Raw genomic sequence first — 13,788 nt, 5'->3', positions numbered from 1 at the left:
TGAGGCAGGTAGTGGGACTGAGCAGACAGTAATGGAGGAGCCTCAGACTTTGCAATTGTCAAACAGGTTTGAGGTACTCACGACCTGTGTGGATGAAAGCGAGGCCTGTAAGGTGGGTGAGCAGGCTGGTCATGGCACTGTGGTACAGGAAGCCGTTCAAGTGGGGGGAGCAAACAGGGATGTAGTGGTAGTAGGGGACAGTATAGTGAGGGGGATTGACTGCCCGGGATTGACTTGCCTGCCCAGTGCCAGGGTTCAGGTTATCCGCTCAGGACTGGAGAGGAACTTGCAGTGGGAGAGGGAGGATCCATTCATCATGGTCCATGTAGGTACCAACTACATCGGCAGGACAAGGAAGGAGTAAGCCACCGGTACAGGGGCAATATGGGATGGGAAACTAACAGTGATGCCCACATCCCATGAAAAATAAAGGAAAAAAAGTAAGGAGACTAAAATTGTACACAGTATTTCAGATGTGGTCTCAATGCCCTGCGCAATGTAACAAACATCCCTACTTTTATATTCGCTTGAAATAAATACCAACCAGTATTTATCCCATCCTTTAAGACACTCCTTAGAAGCTATCCCTGACCAAGCTTTTTGCTGCTTATCCAAATATCTACTTATGTGACTCAGAGTCATGGTTTGTTTGATACTCATTCTGATGAAGCACCTTGGAATGTTTGCCATGTTAAAGGTGCTATATAAATTCCAGCTGTTGATCATACTGGATGTGCGCACAGGTGCGCATTTACCATCAAGGTTTGCCATATGACCATAAGACATAGGAGCAGAAATTAGGCCATTCGGCCCAGGGAGTCTGCTCCGCCATTCAATCATGGCTGATAAGTTTCTCAACCCCATTCTCCCGCCTTCTCCCCGTAACCTTTGATCCCCTTACCAATCAAGAACCTATCTATCTCGGTCTTAAATACACTCAATGACCTGGCCTCCACAGCCTTCTGTGGCAATGAATTAATGATTGCCGTTTAGCAATCGGGGGTGTGAACACTTGCTGATTTCATTACCTGCCTGAGCACATTGGAGATGAGGCCATTTGCAGATTCCAAAGTGTTTCCCAAGGTGAGATCAGCTCCCTCAGCACACACCAGAATACCAGTAAAAGAGTCCAGCATTTGCTACTGTTCTCTTAAGCACAAAATATGTCTCGCCTTCTTCATATTTGGATAGCCTAAACTGACCATGCAATGATGCTATGACATGATATGATATGATAAGACTGACTAAAGATTTTTGAAACTATTCACATTTTGGTTTGGATTCTGAAGGTAGTCACTGAGGGATAAATAATTCCTAAAGTCATAGAATTTACATCCACTCAAACAGGCAGACGGAGCCTTAGTTTAATGGGTCATCCAAAAGTCTAGCACTGCTCAGGCATGTCGGCCTTGATATTTGTGCTTGAGCCCTGGAGTGGAATTTGAATCCGGAGATTTAGGATTCAGAGGTGAAAGTGTGACGGAATAAGCCAATAGCTGACACTCTCAAATCAGCGACAGAAAGAGAAGGAGAGAAAGATTGGATTAAAAGAAAGAGAAAAAGAGACAGAAGGGGAAAGAAAGAAAGAAATGAAAAGGTAAAATGTAAAATTTTTAAATCTTTAAGAAGAATGTTTTACATGCGAGAAGGCTGCATTTGGTGATGCCACAGCTGCAGAACATGCACTTCCTGCCCATGCGGAGTTACAGTGCCCCTATTAATGATATCGTTCGCTTAACTTAATACGCCACACACTATGTGCTGCATTAATCCCCAATTTCTCCATCACTATTATATCTATTATGTACCAGTGCTCCTCCTGGGCCCCAAAAACTCTGCCCAACAGCACCCCACCCCCTAATATTGGCTGTGTGAAATCCCCCACAAATACCGACCCCCCAATCCCTCCTGGATGAATTGCCCAATTTCCCCTCCCCTAGACCTGCCCCATAGCCCAGCACCACCCGAGAACCAATTGGTTTCTTGTTCTTCATAGAAAGAAAGATGGGCAGACCCATTTCCTCTGCCTAATTAGTTTTGGCTCAAATTTGAATTTCTCTCTGAACTACTTCACTCGATGACGAATATTTGGAACGGAAAGCCCAGGGAAGCTATAGAGGCTGATTAATTTGAGAGGAAATTTGTACATTATTTAGAGACTAAATCTACTGAGGGATATATATAATGGTGTGTCCTGTGCTTTTGAAGCCTCGTGTTAGACTGAAATGATCTTTTTCAGTCCGCTTCATTTCTATGCATGGTTGCCCTTTAATGTTCGTGGTTTGTCTCTCACAGCCAAACAGAGTCACTCCCCTTGTTAAGGCATTATAATATGTAGATCAGTGTCCATAAATCAGGGCTTTACTCCAGTGTTCTACTGAAGGAGTGCTGCACTGTCAGAGGTACCATCTTTCAGATGAGATGATAAACCAAGGCCATGTCTGCCCTCTTGGTTGAATGTAAAAGATCCCATGGCACTATTTCAAAGAAGAGGATGGGTGTTCTCCTGGTGTACTGGCAATGTCTATTCCTTGACTCACATCATGAAAAATACAGATTATCTGGTCATTATCACAGTGCTGCTTGCCTCGCCTTTGAATCAGAAGGTTGTGGGTTCATGTCCCACTCCTGGAAGCCAAGAACTGTGATTGTATTTGAAAGAGTTGCAATCTGTGACTGTTGATAACTTGAAAGAGTGGCAGCTGTGTTACTAGTGAATGTACTTCAAAAGCATTAATTGGCTGGAAAGCACTTTGCAATGTCCTGAGGTCATGGAAGGCGCTATGTAAATGTAAGTCTCTCTTTTCTGTTTCTTCATTATCTGCGCTACCTATCTTTTTTTCCTCTCTTAGAAGTACACTTCACAACAGCTGTGGTTCACAGAAGGAGCCCTATTTATAGTAGTTAAGTGGCGGTTTGCCTAGTTAAGCAGGACACTTGCAGCTCTTTTGCATTCACAGCTCAACTGTGAATTTGTTTTAGAGCTACCCAACACACCTGAGCTCGGAGAAAGCAGAGGACCATAGGAAGAGAAGGAGATCATTCAGCCCCTCAAGACCATTCTAACATTCAGCTGGACTATGACTGATTTATACTTTAACCCCATCTATCTGCCTTGGTTCCATAACCCTGAATACTGCTGCGTAATAAAAAGTCTATTAATCTTAGTTTTTAAATTTTCATTTGGCACTCCCCCTCCTCCCCCACACCCCCCACCCCCCACCCCAGCCACAAAAGGTTTTTGAGGGAAAGAGTTCCAAATTTACACTACACCTTGTGTGAAGGAGTTTATTTCCTCCCACAAAAGGAAATAATTTATGTCCATCTACCTTATCAGTTCTATTGATTATATTAAACACCTCAATTCTATCACCTCTTAATCTCCCATATTCAAGGGAATACAAGCCTAGTCTATGCAACCCTTTTCCCTTTACTCAAAAGAGTAAAGTTTCGCAAAAGTGAAATTTTGCAGGTCTTGGAAATCTGAAATAAAAGCAGAAAATGCTGTAAATACTTAGCACGTCTGGCAGTATCTTTTCTTTTCTTCAGTCATGGGATGTGGGCTTCGCTGGCTGGGCCAGCATTTATTGCCCATCCCTAGTTGCCCTTGAGAAGGTGGTGGTGAGCTGCCTTCTTGAGCCGCTTAAGACCATGTGGAATGGACACACCCACAGTGCTGTTAGGGAGGGAGTTCCAGGATTTTGACCCAGCGACAGTGAAGGAACGGCGATATATTTCCAAGTCAGTATGGTGAGTGACTTGGAGGGGAAATTCTAGGTGGTGGTGTTCCCATCTATCTGCTGCCCTTGTCCTTCTAGATGGTAGTGATTGTGGGTTTGGAAAGTGCTGCCTAAAGAGCCTTGGTGAGTTCCTGCAGTTCACCTTGTAGATGGTACACACTGCTGCTACTGTGCATCGATGGTGGAGGGAGTGAAAGTTTGTGGATGTGGTGCCAATCAAGCGGGCTGCTTTTTCCTGGATGGTGTCAAGCTTCTTGAGTGTTGTTGGAGCAGTACTCATCCAGGCAAGTGGAGAGTATTCTATCACACTCCTGACTTGTGTCTTGTAGATGGTGGACAGGCTTTGGGGAGTCAGAGGATGAGTTGCTTGTTGCCGGATTCATTGATCATTGATGAAGCAGCTGAAGGTGGTTGGGCCGAGGATAATACCCTGTGGAACTTCTGCAGTGATGTCCTAGAACTGAGATGATTGACCTCCAACAACCACAGTCAACTTCCTTTGTGACTCCAACCAGCAGATTGTTTTCCCCCTGGTTCCCATAGGACTCCTTGATGCCACCCTCAGTTAAATGTTGCTTTGATGTCAAGGGCAGTCACTCTCGCCTCAGCTTGTGAGTTCAGCTCTTTTGTTCATGTTTTAACCAAGGCTGTAATGAGGTCAGGAGCTGAGTGGCCCTGACGGAACCCAAACTGGGCATCAGTGAGCAGGTTATTGCTATGCAAATACCATTTGAGAGCACTGTTGCTGACCCTTCCACTACTTTATTGATGATCGAGAGTAGACTGATGGGGCAGTAATTGGCCGGGTTGGATTTGTCCTGCTTTTTGTGTACAGGACATCCCTGGGCAATTTTCCACACTGCTGGGTAGATGCCAGTGTTGTAGCTGTACTGGAACAGCTTGGCTAGGAATACGGCAAGCTCTGGAGCACAAGTCTTCAGTACCATTGTGGGAATATTGTCAGGGCCCATAGCCTTTGAAGTGTCCAGTGCCTTCAGCCATATCACGTGGAGTGAATCAAATTGGCTAAAGACTGGCATCAGTGATGCTGGGGACCTCCGAAGGAGGGCGAGATGGATCATCCACTTGGCACTTCTGGCTGAAGATTGTAGCAAATGCTTCAGCCTTATCTTTTACACTGATGTGCTGGGCTCCTCCATCATTGAGGATGGGGGCATTTGTGGAGCCTCCTCCTCCAGTGAGTTGTTTAATTGTCCACCACCATTCACAACTGAATGTGGCAGGACTGCAGAGCTTAGATCTGATCCGTTGGTGATGGGATCAGTTATCCCTGTCTATTACTGGCTGCTTATGCTTTTTGGCATGCAAGTACTCCTGTGTTACAGGTTCACCAGGTTGGCCCCTCATTTCTATGTATACGTGGTGCTGCTTCTGGCACTCTTCATTGAACCAGGGTTGATCCCCTGGCTTGATGGTAATTGTAGAGTGGGCGATATGCAGGGCCATGAGGTTACAGATTGTGTTTGAGTACAATTCTGCTGCTGCTGATGGTCCACAGCACCTCATGAATGCCCAGTCTTGAGTTGATAGATCTGATTGATAGATCTATCCAGACAACACAATGGTGGGTATCCTTAATGTGAAGGTGGGACTTTGGCTCTGTGCAATGGCCACTCTTACCAATACTGTCAAGGACAGATGCATCTGTGGCAGGCAGGTTGGTAAGGATGAGATCAAGTATGTTTTTCCCTCTTGTTGGTTCCCTCACCACCTGCTGCAGACCCAGTCTAGCAGCTATGTCATTTAGGACTCAGCCAGTTCGGTCAGTAGTGGTGCAATCGAGCCACTCTTGGTGATAGACATTGAAGTCCCTCCACCCAGAATACATTCTGGCCCTTGCCACCCTCAGTGCTTCTTCCAAGTGGTGTTCAACATGGAGGAGCTCCGATTCTTCAGCTGAGGGAGGGCGGTACGTGGTAATCAGCAGGAGGTTTCCTTGCCCATGTTTGACCTGATGCCATGAGTCTTTATGGGTTTCGGAGTCAACATTGAGGATTCCCAGGGCAACTCCCTCCCGACTGTGTACCATTGTACCACCACCTCTGCTGAGCCTGTGCCAGCAGGTGGGACAGGACATACCCAGGAATGGTGAAGGTGGTGTCTGGGACATTATCTGTAAGGTATGATTCCGTAAGGATGACTATGTCAGGTTGTTGCTTGACTAGTCTGTGAGACAACTCTCCCAATTTTGGCACTAGCCCCCAGATTTTAGTAAGGAGGACTTTGCAGGGTCAACAGGGTTGAGATTGCCATTGTCGTTTCCGGTACCAAGGCCAATTCTGCGTTGTCCGTCTGGTTTCATTCCTTCTTTGTGACTTTGCAGCAGTTTTATACAACTGAGTCACTTGCTAGGCCATTTCATAGGGCATTTAACCACATTGCTGTGGGTCTGCGATCACAGGTAGGCTAGACCAGGTAAGGACGACAGATTTCATTCCCTGAAGGACATTAGCAAACCAGATGGGTTTTTACAACAATCGCCAGTGGTTGCATGGTCATCTTTAGATTTATAATTCTAAATTTTTATTTCACCTTCTGCCCTGAGGGAGAGAAACAGAGTTAACGTTTCAAGTCAATAACCTTTTCTCAGGACACATTCTTGCAAGTATACTATGAACTGATATCCATGCATTATAATTATTATTCCCTGGAAGCTGAAGGTGCTAGTAAAGTGCAATTGTTTGAAACAATCAAATGACATTGATTCAACATGGAGTGAACTGCTATAAAGTTGGTGCTAGAGTGGGACAGGATTGAAATGGGATGAAGAAAGGTTAAAATAATGAGACAAGGCGGTTGTTCTCATGGAATCTGATCGTACATAAGCAGGCCATTCACCCCATCATGCCTGTGCCTGCTCTTTGTCTCTCAACTTGACTATTCCAATGCCAGCCTCCCATGTTCTAACCCCCATAAACTTCTGTTCAGCCAAAACTCGACTTTCCGTGCCCTAACTCACACCGAGCCCAGTTCACCCATCGTTCCTGTGTTTGCTGGCTTACTTTGGCTTCAGTTTGAGCAACACTTCAACGTTTTAAAGAATCACCATCGTTTTAGAGTCTCTCCATGGCCTGCTCCCACCCCACACCTCTGTAATCTCCTTCAGCCTCATAGGCCTCCGAGACAGCTATACTCATTTAATTCCGGCCTCTTGAGAGCATCCCTGGTGGTAATCATTCTGCCATTGGCAATTGTGCCTTTAGCTGGTAGGCACAAGGCTCAGGGAGTGAGGAGGAGAGGGAAGGGGGGAGGGGGACTGAGTTTTTTGGGGCCCAGGAGGAGCACTGATACATAGTAAATATAATAGGGATGGGAAAAGGCTATTATTGGTGGTTAATGCAGCATATAGTGTGTGGCATATTAAGGTAAGTGAGCTATATCATGAATACAGGTACTGTAACTGCACATGGGAAGAAAAGGCATGTTCTGCAGTTGTGGCATCTCCAAATGCAGCCTTCTTGCCTGTAACAAATTCTTCTTCGAGATTTTAAGATTTTATGTTTTAACTTTTTAGCTTTTACTTAATTTTCCTTTCTGTCTCTTTTTCTCTTTCTTTTCTTTCAATCTTTCTTTCCCTCTCTTTACTTCTCTTTCTGTGGCTGGTTTGAGTGTGTCAGCTGGGGCTCCCTCCCAAAACCTCTCCGCCAAGCTTCCTCTCTTTAACACGCTCTTTAAAAGACGCCTGCTTGACAAAACGCTTGGTCCTCTCATCTTATCAGAATCACAGAATCACACAGTGCAGAAGAGGCCCTTCGGCCCATCGAGTCTGCACCGACACGTGAGAAACACCTGACCTAACTACCTAATGCCATTTACCAGCACTTAGCCCGTAGCCTTGAATATTATGACGTGCCAAGTGCTCATCCAGGTACTTTTTAAAGGATGTGAGGCAACCAGCCTCCACCACCCTCCCAGGCAGTGCACTCCAGACCGTCACCACGCTCTGGGTAAAAAGGCTTTTCCTCACATCTCCCCTAAACCTCCTGCCCCTCACCTTGAACTTATGTCCCTTTGTGACTGACCCTTTAACTAAGGGGAACAACAGCTCCCTATCCACCATGTCCATGCCCCTCATAATCTTGTACACCTTGATCAGGTCGCCCCTCAGTCTTCTCTGCTCCAACGAAAACAACCCAAGTCTATCCAACCTCTCTTCATAACTTAAATGTTTCATCCCAGGCAACATCCCTGGTGAATCTCCTCTGCACCCCCTCCAGTGCAATCACATCCTTCCTATAATGTGGTGACCAGAACTGCACACAGTACTCCAGCTGTGGCCTCACCAAGGTTCGATACAACTCCAACATGACCTCCCTACTTTTGTAATCTATGCCTCGATTGAGAAAGTCAAGTGTCCCATAAGTCTTTTTCACCACCCCACTAACATGCCCCTCCGCCTTCAGAGATCTATGGACACACACACCAAGGTCCCTTTGTTCCTCAGAACTTCCTAGTGTCATGCCGTTCATTGAATACTTCCTTGTCAAATTACTCCTTCCAAAGTGTATCACCTCACACTTTTCAGGGTTAAATTCCATCTGCCACTTATCTGCCCATTTGACCATCCCATCTATATCTTCCTGTAGCCCAAGACACTCAACCTCACTGTTAGCCACCCGGCCAATCTTTGTGTCATCTGCAAAGTTACTAATCCTACCTCCCACATAGTCATCTATGTCGTTTATATAAATGACAAATAATAAGGGACCCAGCACAGATCCTTGTGGTACGCCACTGGACGTTGGCTTCCAGTTACTAAAGCAGCCTTGTGTCATCACCCTCTGCCTCCTACAAGTAAGCCAATTTTGAATCCACTTTATCAAATTACCCTGTATCCCATGTGCATTTGCCTTCTTTATAAGCCTCCCATGTGGGACCTTGTCAAAGGCTTTGCTAAAATCCATATAAACTACATCAACTGCACTACCCTCATCTACACACCTGGTCACCTCCTCAAAAAATTCAATCAAATTTGTTAGGCATGATCTCCCTCTGAGAAAGCCATGCTGACTATCCCTGATCAAGCCATTTATGTGACTTCCTTATGTGACTCAATGGCAATTTATTTTTCTGATAACACCCTGTAAAGCACTTTGGGTCATTTTACAATGGAACTTGGGAGAGATAGTGGTATAGTTTTGATACCGCTAGACTGGTAAGCTAAAGACCCAATTTAAAATGTCATTCCTGGTTCAAATCCCACCATGGTAGCTGGTGGAAATTAAGTTCAATTAATAAATCTGGAATTGAAAGTAGCCTCAGCGTGCATGAAGCTATCATTAGGTAGAGAAGGAAGCCTATCATCCTTAACCAGTCTGGCCTCCATGTGACTCCAGATCCACGGCAATGTGATTGGCTCTTAATTGCCCTCTGAAATGGTCTAGGAAGCCATTCAAGGGCAATTAGGGGCGGATAACAAATGCTGGCCTTGCCGGCAACACCCAAATCCCATGACAGAATAAAAAAATATATGAATGTAAGCTGTTCCTTTTTTTAATATATTCATCCTTTGGATGTGAGCATCACTGGCTTGGCCAGCATTTGTTGCTCATCCCTAATCCTTTTTGAGAAGGTGGTGGTGAGCTACCACCGTCCACTGCTGTAGGTTTCCCTAGTGGTTTTGGATATAATTGAGTGAGGCTGTTTCAAAGAGCAATTAAGAGTCAACTTTATTTCAGAATTATGAATTGAATTTAAATTCCACCAGCTATCATGGTGGGATTTGAACTCATTGCTTCAGGACAGTAGGTTGGGGTTCCTGGATTACAAGTCCAGAAACATTACCACATTTCCACTGTCTCCCTGGCCACAGGCCGGAAACTTTCCCCCCTGTTCTTGTCCTTGTGTTACATTCTTCATTCCTAAAATCTAATTGTCCTCTTCAAAAGTTATGGCAAAGTTTGTGGAAGTTTTGGGGACTAGATCATATGTTGTTTCGGACAAATATCACATCACGTAGAGCTTAAAAAGCCCAAAATGGATGAAATATTAGGCAGCTTTAAAGCTTCTGAGTAAATGTCATATTCTGTAGGTTAAAACAATACATGTCTAGGCTGTGTCATTATATTAGCTTTGTGAGGTATTAAATCTGAAAAATCACTTAAAATGTCATCTCATGTCGGTGTCTAATTTGCAGAATGGTAATTATACTCATTAGAGTGGGTGGGTTCCGGTTGCCTAGTGGAAATTATTTCACCGACGAATTGACTGTTTGTCATGACTAATTAAATAAAGATGTGTTATTGCTGGAAAGAGAGACATGTTGCCGAAACTTCCCGTCTTGCACTCATCAGGACAAATGCAAGAATGCCAAATTTTAAACGACCACAACAATTTATACCACAGGAGGAAAGTGTGCTGATTGGTTTGCAAGTCAATTTCTGATTGGTTGAGGCATTGTCATGGAGAAAGCAATGGGAAGTAGAGGCTCCCCAGGTTCCTTGGTAATTCAATAAAGGTGCAAAGCTTGAACATATTCCTTTTGTTTGCAGAGAATGTTTGTAATTTGGCATTTTTGCATTTGTCCTGATGTGTACAGGACCATAAGCTTTGATAACATGTCTTTCGTTTCAGAAATACTCAAGTTTGGCACTACACAGATATAATAGTTAAACTCCTTTGTGTTTGTGCATTACATGGACATGACAGGCTGAGTGGCCTCCTTCTGTACTGTAATCATTCTTGATTCTATCTTTACATGCAAGTTCAGGCTTATGCTCCTGTTCTTAGAAACTTGCTTGTCATGGTCCAAACTAATTCAACCTTTAGCGTTACAGACGGTTTACTTCATTGATTGTTGGGCTCCCGGCACCATTAATTGACATTTCCCTGAGTGCTGTTCTATGTCTGGTTTTAAACATTAAAAAGTCCCCTCTCACATGGCAACCTCTAAATAAAACACATACATCAACTTGTTCACAAGAAACATCAGCAAAATTGGAAAATAATGCATGGTAATGCACAGAAAACAGATGCACAATTGACAGATAGCTTCATGATTGGCTAAATAGTTTTACAATGGCTCTAACTTAATGCTGCACTGGAAACTACTGAGTCCTCAACGTTAAAAAAATTGTGAGTTCAAGTCCCACTCCAGAAAATTGAATATATAGCACGGAATTTTCCATTCCCGTTGGCATTAGGCATCATGGTTAGCTGACAATATGGTGGGAAAGCCAAAAATCAGTTTCACAACGCCATGAAACCAGTTTGCGATCGCAAGCTTAGTTTAAGTAAGTTATATGTGTATTTGTGTGTTAGGAATAAGGTATAGCCTTAAGTTAAAGTTTGATTTGTATTTCTGTATTTGTGCGTTAAGAAGGGGAGAACTTGAATTTTAGTTTCACTTTAAAAGATGCCCGTATTTTAATGAGGTTTACGACTTTTGATGGGGAGTTAAAACAAACAAGGTAGAAAAAAACTGTGCTGTTGCCTAGCAACGGGGTCCAGAGAGGGAGGCCCCACACTGTCAAAGAAACCAAAAGCAGGTTGAGTTCAGTTGGTCATTCTGCTCTAAGGTGAAGGGAGCAGTTTAAGTCTCTTTCCAGCTGACAGTGAATGTCAAGTAAGTTCTGGATCTCAAGGGAGATACCAAGTTGTCAGCAATCTACTGGGAGAGGGAACTGCAGGGAACAGGCCCTAAATTGAAAAGATAAAGGTCCAAGAAGCATTTTAAGTTAAGTCAAAGGATAAGGACAGGAATCTGTAAAAAGCCCTGTTAAGTGAATTTAAGAGTAAGGAACAGAGAAAGGCTCCAAGCTTAAAGGGGCAGAGCTGCAGGATGCAGACTTAAAGCAAAATGGGCTTGTAAGCAGCCAGAAAATCCAAGGAGACAGTCATAGGTCTGTAACTCTTTATTATGGGCATGTGAAGCTGTGGTGTTCTGTTGGCATGGATGAGTCAGAGAGAGAGAGAGAGAGAGAGAACGTGTGGAAGGCAAAGCTTGACTGCACATGGCAATCCAAGGGAGAATTTGAGACTCTGGAGGTAGACCCTTATGGAAAGCTTCCAAGAGAAAGCATCTTATGTAAAAGTTCATCATCTGACTCCTGTGAGTCAGTAGCCACCCTTCATGTTTCTAAACAAAAAATAAAAGTTAGGACCTATCAAGTCAGGTTCCACCCTGGGATCCTTGTCCAGTAGCAACATCAACTGGGACCATAACACGTTCCACCCGTCAATAGCGGGCCACGTATCCCATCACCGGGCATCAGGAATGACATTTTAATATATCTGCATATCATTATAGGCCCTGGTTGCCAGAATCATGCCCCCATGCTGGGTCATCTAGGCACGATGGCATGATTGCACACTGACATGTTTCATAAGTGTACATAAGTGACGTGCACCTGGTGAGCTACACGTTGCTCGGGACTTCGGGGTTTGTTTGCCTACCTTGGTTTGGGCAGCGCTCACAGACATCAGCGCCAGGCTTCGGGGCTCATGGGCAGGTCTCAACCTACCAAACCAGCTGTAAGGCAGGGGGTCGCTTTTCAATGACTGCTGGGCTAGGGCTTGCTTGGGGAAGGGAGTGAAGTGGCCTCAGGCAATGGAAGAAGCTGCAGGGCAAGGGCTCTACTGGGAAAGTGGGGGAGGGTATCCCAAGGTGTGTGTGGGGACACATGTTGATCTGTGCAAGTGGCCTCAAGATGGTGAGGGCTGAGGAGGCAGTCTCCAGAGGAGATGAGGCCAGATGGAGATGTGAGTGTGCACGTTTAGAGTGATGAGATGGTTGCGGCACGGGTGAGATCATTCATTCACTTTCTGCTCTGGATGCCCAAGCTATCCTGTGCAGCATTGGCACTGACCACCACTGCCATCACCTCTCAAGCTGGAGTGGTGAGATTGCTGGACCTCCTGCGGCCAGTGCTGGGGTGGAGGACATCATGGTGGGCCTCCAAAAGGCATACTGATGATGGATCACTGATCTCTTCTTGGCTTTCAGGGCCATGTCTCCACTGGAGCAGTCCTGGGCTGCAAGCACTGAGAACTGTGTGTGTGGCTGCAGTTTGGCACCAGAGTGAAGAAACAGTGAGGTAACGGCATGGTGAGCAATTCAGAGGCTGCCCGCCGGTGAGACGGCGTGTTACTGTGGCTGCATAATTAACCAGGCGGGAAGTGGAGGTTACGGGTCAAAAACCAGCCATTGCGGCCAGCGGGTAAAACATCATTTCTCATGACCACCACCGCACTTAGTGCAATTCTGGAACAATTCCACCCAAAATCTAGGCTGACACTCCCAGTGTAGTCCTGAGGGAGTGCTGCACTGTCAAAGAGGTGCTGCACTGTGAATGACATGTTAAATGGGAGACCCTGTCCTTCAAGTTGGATGTAAAAGATCTCATGACACCATTTTGAAGATGACCGGGGGTGTTTTCCATAGTTTCCTGGCCAATATTTATTCCTCCAGCAAAATCACAGAATTGGATCTGCTTATTGCTGGGTGCGTGATCTTGCTGTGTCTAAATTGGCTGATGCATTTCCTACATGGTAACCTTGACTACACTGCATTGGCTGTGAAGTGCCTTGGGAGACCCTGAGTCATGAAAGTTGCTATATAAGTGCAAGCCCTTCTTTCCTTCCACATTAGAAATGAAAGACTATCAAACAAGGTAGTAATGTACATCACACTCGATCTCTATCTAACATTCAACTCCAGCAGGGATTGGGGGATGGTGCCCAGGAAGCTGTAGGAAATCTGGCATCCCAACACTAACACACTGAGAGCCCCGCCGACATGTCACATAGACCAGAGATTGAACCGAGATCTGTAGACCTGCCTCAGTTCAGTTTCCCACTCCTTGAGCCATCAAAGAAACTTCCGTCACACAATTAATCAATTTTGATTAAGTCTACTCTCGTTAATGGCATGTTTACAAGAAAGGCTCGGGGTTTTGCTTTGTGTGGTTTACACTGTGCCACATTATTATGGTGAACCTATCACATACTGACACTTATTGCATGCTTGAAATCCCTTTCTATACACATTGAGCTGGGTTGTATGGGGCGCTGTGGTCCCCTCACCCCC

The sequence above is a fragment of the Cetorhinus maximus genome, chromosome 4 (genome assembly GCF_964194155.1).
Source record: "Cetorhinus maximus chromosome 4, sCetMax3.hap1.1, whole genome shotgun sequence".
NCBI lineage: Eukaryota > Metazoa > Chordata > Chondrichthyes > Lamniformes > Cetorhinidae > Cetorhinus > Cetorhinus maximus.
Note: the sequence above shows the minus strand (reverse complement) of the source record.